Here is a 6,518-nt window from a genome sequence, read left to right as displayed (position 1 = left end):
GGTGATGATGCATAATCATGACCGAGTATCCACACGAACAGGACCTGTGCAACCGCAAGCGGTGAGTGCAACATCCCAACTGTGGTGGCGTGGCCCGAAGTGCTGAAGAGGGTTGCGTGATTAAATGCAGCCGGGTCAGGTGACATAGTTCCGGGTTGCCAACCGAATGGTCGAAAATCCATCACGCTTGCTGGCACACCATCCGGTGGATGTCGTCCGCTTGTTATGGTCCGTGGCTCGCCGCTTGTATCCTTGAAGTCGCACCCTCCGCACAGTCGACAACCAAGTAGTGTTGCCGGTGATGATGCATAATCATGACCGAGTATCCACACGAACAGGACCTGTGCAACCGCAAGCGGTGAGTGCAACATCCCAACTGTGGTGGCGTGGCCCGAAGTGCTGAAGAGGGTTGCGTGATTAAATGCAGCCGGGTCAGGTGACATAGTTCCGGGTTGCCAACCGAATGGTCGAAAATCCATCACGCTTGCTGGCACACCATCCGGTGGATGTCGTCCGCTTGTTATGGTCCGTGGCTCGCCGCTTGTATCCTTGAAGTCGCACCCTCCGCCCGGTCGACAACCAAGCACTGTTGCCGGTGATGATGCAACGGATGACGGAGTATCCACACGAACAGGACCTGTGCAAGCGCAAGCAGTGAGTGCAACATCCCAACTGCGGTGGCGTGGCCCGAAGTGCCGAAAAGGGTTGCGTGATTAAACGCAGCCGGGTCAGCTGAAATGGTTCCGGGTTGCCAACCGAATGGTCGAAAATCCATCACTCTTGCTGGCACACCACTCGGTGGATCTCGTCCGGTTGTTATGGTCCGTGGCTCTGCGCTGGTATCCTTGAAGTCGCACCCTCCGCCCAGTCGACAACCAAGCAGTGTTGCCGGTGATGATGCATAATGATGACCGAGTATCCACACGAACAGGACCTGTGCAAGCGCAAGCGGTGGGTGCAACATCCCAACTGTGGTGGCGTGGCCCGAAGTGCCGAAGAAGGTTGCGTGATTAAACGCGACTGGGTTAGCTGACATGGTTCCGGGTTGCCAACCGATTAGTCGAAAATCCTTTGTAAAGAGGATTTTCTGCATAATTTCTCTGCATAATTTATGCATAATTTATGCAACCTCTGCATAATTTCTCACCGTCATTGGAAGCTTAGGTAGACAACAGTCATACGTTCAACACACCAGAACACTGTTGCCAGAGCACCTCACCGTCTCTCGCACTCCCCAAGAAGCGCGCAGCATGCCTGGGTGGTTCGGTAAAGCCAGTGCCTCGTCCCGCACGCCGCCACCATATCAAATATTTTCAGCTTTGGGTGGAAACATTTTCCTAACTCGAGACACGGTCCTTTGAAGCAACCCAAAAAAAAAGCCGCCCGCATCTTCCCACGGGGGGGAACTCGAGTAAATGCGTCGCATCTACTCGAGTCTAGCAAAGCGTCACGTCAAGCGAAAGCCAAGCAACGACGCCCTTGATTGAATTCCGAACGCGCGCTCCGCCGCTTATTACGTTGAGGGGACTGCGTAAGCCGGTCCCAGTCGACGACGTTGGAGTACTTCTAAAGCGGCGTGGACTCTAGGTGTTTGAGTCAAGCGCGGATGTTGCTTCGCCGGAGAACGGCACACCGGTTGTATGCGCAGCGCGCCCGAAGAAGAGAGTACTGCACATGAGAGAGTGCATGAGAGAGTACTGCACATGCGCCGGCCCCAGCGCGTCTGCCGCGGCTATGACGCAACGTGCCGCGGCTATGACGCAACACAATCCAACACAATCCACTTTAATCCAATCCAATCCAAATCCAATCCAGGTCAAGCCAAGCCAAGCCAAGCCAATCCAATCCAAGCCAATCCAATCGTATCCAATCCAATGCCCCTCGCGAGAGAGTGTTCGAATCCAATCCAATGCCCTTCGCGAGAGAGTGTTCGCTATCGCCTCGACTCGACGCGCATGCGCAGTGAGCGTGCGGACTACGGACGCCAACGCGGGTGACATCGTGAGTTACTGAAATGCTCTGCATTTAATAAGAAAATCAATGCATGGGGATCACACGGAGATAGTGCAAAGAGGACTACGTTATCAGCGCCTGTCGAATGGTTAGACAGGTGCGGACAGTGGCGCAGAGACCACTGCGCAATGTTTCAAGCATGCGACAAAGTGAGGTGAAAGCTTCAAGGCCCGTCGTTTCCACTTGAAATGAAAAGGGTGCAACAGATTCAGTACTGATTAGTCTCATTATCGAAAACTTCATTGTAAATTCGTCGCATGAAAACAGACTGTCGTCAAGCACTACTCTATCCTTGGCTCCGAAGCAGAAAAAAAAGAGCGACACGCTTGCTTTTGTCATGCGGCCTGCTTCGGATCTTCGGCTGTAGCAAGCGTGCACAGCACAGTATCGAATTTCGATGCAAAAACAAGTATAAAAAAGAAGAGACAAAGGAAGGAAATGGTGCATTACATTACAAGAAACGCTGAGGTCCAATTTTCCTCTTCTCACTTTTTTAGTTATTTGCTTTACTTATTTCTTTCACATACCGTCAAACGCCAAGGCATTCTCGAGAGGTGTGGGCAAAATAAAACCTTCTAGGTTGAAGCGTCAAGGCAATGTAAAATGACATTTTTGGCTGTGGGACTAAATTCAAAGCAAATTATCAAAAAATTACTACACGCAGATATATACACAAAACCGTGTTGAAATACACAACAAGAATTCAAGAATTAGCTAAAATAGCCACTGTCCCATGGCAACAGTGATACTTCTGCCATACAAAGCCACGCAGGAATATCGCATTGCCTGAAGGCAGACAAAGTATTGGTAAAAACAGAATGATTAGAAATAGATACAACGTCATCAGAAAGGTGACCCATTGTGTAGAAGCATTAGGTATGATTGGGTGATGAAATGCATTCGTCGGACAAAATGTATGCCAAATTTTTTTATGAGTGTCGACACGTAGCGAAAAATAACTAGGCAGTGAAATCAGTTGCTGCCATAAAAGGGAATCGAGCGGATCAGGAGTCGTTAAGATCTAATCGGCGTTGATGTTATGTAACATGGTTACGTAATGCATTTTTTTTCTTTTCGCCCTAATTCATGCCATTTTTTTTCACTCTCCCCTTCTCGCACGTTAAATTTTCAGATTGCATCAGACATGATGGAGCCGTGGAATTTTTCTAATTGCTTAGGGGCCGTACACGGCAAGCATGTAAACGTTGAGGGCGTACAATGCTGCCTGGAAAGACCTGAATTATAAAAAAATACTTCAGCACAGTATTAATGGCTGTCGGTGATGTATTCTACAGGTAAGTACTGTAGGGTCATCCAATTTTACCTCCTCTAAAATATCTCGGAGCCGCTAAGCTTGGCAGTGAACTAGTTGGTGTTTGAATTTCTTGAAGTGCGCAGGTGCACTATGCGGCACAAATATGTACGACAAATGGCAGAGCGAAAATACTTGAGTGGAATTAAGGTTGCACTTGACCTCATTTGGTTTTGTTCTTTCCTGCCGTTGTCCATCTTTGCGTCCCAAAGAGCATCTACGCACTTGAGGCGGGAAGTACAAACTGAAAGCCTGTAAGCCATCAATCTCCTACGTGTAAATGCTTTAAAAGCAAGACACCAATTCTGTCAACCACTTGATTTTCTGCTTTTAGGTTGGACAAAAACACCAATAGTATGTCCAGATTATAACGCGAGTCATGTACTGTGCTTTCTACGAACCGTATTGCCTTAACTAGTCACAGCCTAAACATGCGAAGGTGTGCCCACAATGTAGTAATGCTGTGACTCAGGTTTATTAATCTTTTTAAGGCAACCGTGCATGTTGTGCCACCTAAAGACAAAAATTTAGCTCGTTTGTCTATGAGTGACTCAGTTCACTTGCCCAGTGAAAAAACAGGAAATAGATGTACATAACGATACTGGTATTGTACACCCTTGTTTTAAAAGTGGAAAATGCACAAGTTTTTATATTATATAATAAACATAATAAAAACGCACTGCAAGCAGTGAGGCGGAGAGGTGAAAAAAGCAAACAGTACAACAAAAGACATCGCCGCTGCCTCACTCGACCTTGTTGTTTTGCAACTTTTCGTTCTTGATGTATGGAGTCCTCATACTTGTATATCCCTCGTTGTAATCCCTCTCTTGCAACCTGTCCCAACTCTGGAGCCTAGAAATGTATTCCAAATAACCGCTGTGATGTTATAGCCGTCGTTAAGAAAAATAACTAACATCCCCCCATCAGCTGTATAGTATTGTTGGCTGTCCTTTATTACTTCTTTCTTTTTTTGCTCAGGTTCATTTTCGTAGATTTAGGGCACCTAGGTGGCGAATGTGTTAGTGGGATGTTCTTTAGGTCGAACCTGCTGCGAATCCTTCCTGAAAGAAAATAAGGCATTCTACCCACGCCTAATGTAGGCTCGGCAGGCTTAGTCCCTTACCTTATGGTTGGGATGAGGAATTTCCTCGGAAGCCCTCTCTAAAGAGGCCTTATCCGCGGCGTGGTAAGAATTTCATTAGTAAAATTCTTCAGTACCCCACAGATGTTTATGCATTTAACGCTCAAAAACATGAAACTGTATTTCATATACTACATAAAATGCAGTCCGTCCATTTCAAATCGGAACCATTTTGTCAACGTACGCAATATTTACTTTCTGCTTTAGTGTAAACTTATACCATGCATAAGAAAGTTTACTTTGCAATGATTTCAAGGTGGATTCAAGGTGATTTCAAGGTGACATGACAAAAGGCTCTTACTTTGCCGCAATGAGGTTACGAAGATAGATTTCATGCATATTTTTTTACATTAGCCTGCATATCATACTTTGTTGGCGTTAGACATTTTTAAAAATTTGAACAAGTATTTCCAGGTAATAAATGTCTGTGACCGATACCCAGTATGAATTATCGATAGGAAGATGAAGTTACTCTGGGCGTAGTCATTCTGTGGTAAGTAAATTTTAGCCATCAGCAATAACAAAAACTACGTAATTTATGTTTGCACATCGTGTTTTGGGCACAAAAAATGTGCGTTATTGCACCTCTGGTGCTTTGTGCTACACAAAAAACACGCTCAGTGCTTGAGCCTTTATTGACCGACTGATAGTGAAGCACAGAAATGTGCTCTACTGTCAGCTTTTATCTCTTTTAGCTTTCCGCTAGGAACCTAAACCTACAATACAGCATTTCCTGCTGCATAAAGACATAAAATGAAACAAATTATTCATCATAAAATAATATTCCCTTAAGAAAACAGCATTAAATTTTGTGCACAATGTGGTGTTTGCCCAAGTCCGTAATTTTGTTAATGTCATACCGTCATCGGCTATTCTTTGTTTAGATTAAACAAGCACAGAGGCAACCAGTGCGAGTACCTGGGGCGGGCAACTTTCAACTATCGCCTCAGCCACGCAAGACGCCTAATAAAAAATTGTTTCGGAATTCTGCCAAGCCGGTGGCGCATTCTGAGAAGGGCATTCTGGCCATCTGAAGAAACCACAGTTTACTTCGTGAAAGCTTGTGTAGGGCTTCACCGTTTTCTGCTGAAGGAATCTGCAACCTCCAGATTGAGATATACTGCCCCAGGATATGTTGATCATGAAGACAGTGAAGGGAACGGGGTGGATGGGTCCTGGAGGAGTGAAACAAGTGGGTTGCCTGGGCTGAGGGACCTGGATGCTCAAAGCTGCCACTCTGGAAGGTAACTCTTATGCCAAATGTAATACAAAAAAGTGTAGGTAGGACGATGCCGCATCGAAGCTTTCACCTCGTGCCTCGTCACATGCCTAAGGCGCAGTGCTTGAAATTTTTACTAGTTATCCCAGCCAACATACTTTATAGATAAGAATTGTTTTGGCTGTGGGTGTCCCTATAAATGTGTCATTTTTATTGTGCAATCCCACTTGTACATTTTAGCAAGGCAGGTACAAATCTTGAGAAGATTTAAAAAAGGTTATTAATTCAAAGATATGCACGTGTCAATAAATTAACTACTATCTTAAGGTCAATACTAAATAATGCGCACATAGCCAAGTGAGGGCATTTGATTGCAAGCGACAGGTATAGAGAAAATTTTGAAATCCTTCAGAGATATACTTGTAGTTGCATTTCTAATGACATAATCGGTATATTTAGTTGTCTATATTGACTGTGATCCGCAGGCCCTTGTATTAGTGTTAGGGTACTTCACGGAAAACATTTTTAGTAGAAATACACATCAAGGGGCACGGTTTTGAAACTCCAGAACACTTCTTTTGAATTCATGTTCGTCTTTAATTAAACAACAGCAAAAGGTCGTTTAGTGTCGTTAAACATATTCCATCGGTAGCACTATTCACTGCTATGTAAACCATGCAATCATCAACGTGCAGTTGGGTACAGTTGGGTACAGCCAGCAGTGTGTCAGGCCTTGTCATGGAGAAATACAGAAACAAGGGGTCCCAGCTTTTACCCCATGCACACGCTGGTCTGCATTATAGTTAAAAATTATGTCCACTAAATACTAGCCA

The sequence above is a fragment of the Haemaphysalis longicornis genome, unplaced genomic scaffold (assembly GCF_048455015.1).
Source record: "Haemaphysalis longicornis isolate Haplotype H1 unplaced genomic scaffold, Haemaphysalis longicornis Haplotype H1 scaffold_1, whole genome shotgun sequence".
Classification (NCBI taxonomy): Eukaryota; Metazoa; Arthropoda; class Arachnida; order Ixodida; family Ixodidae; genus Haemaphysalis; species Haemaphysalis longicornis.
Note: the sequence above shows the minus strand (reverse complement) of the source record.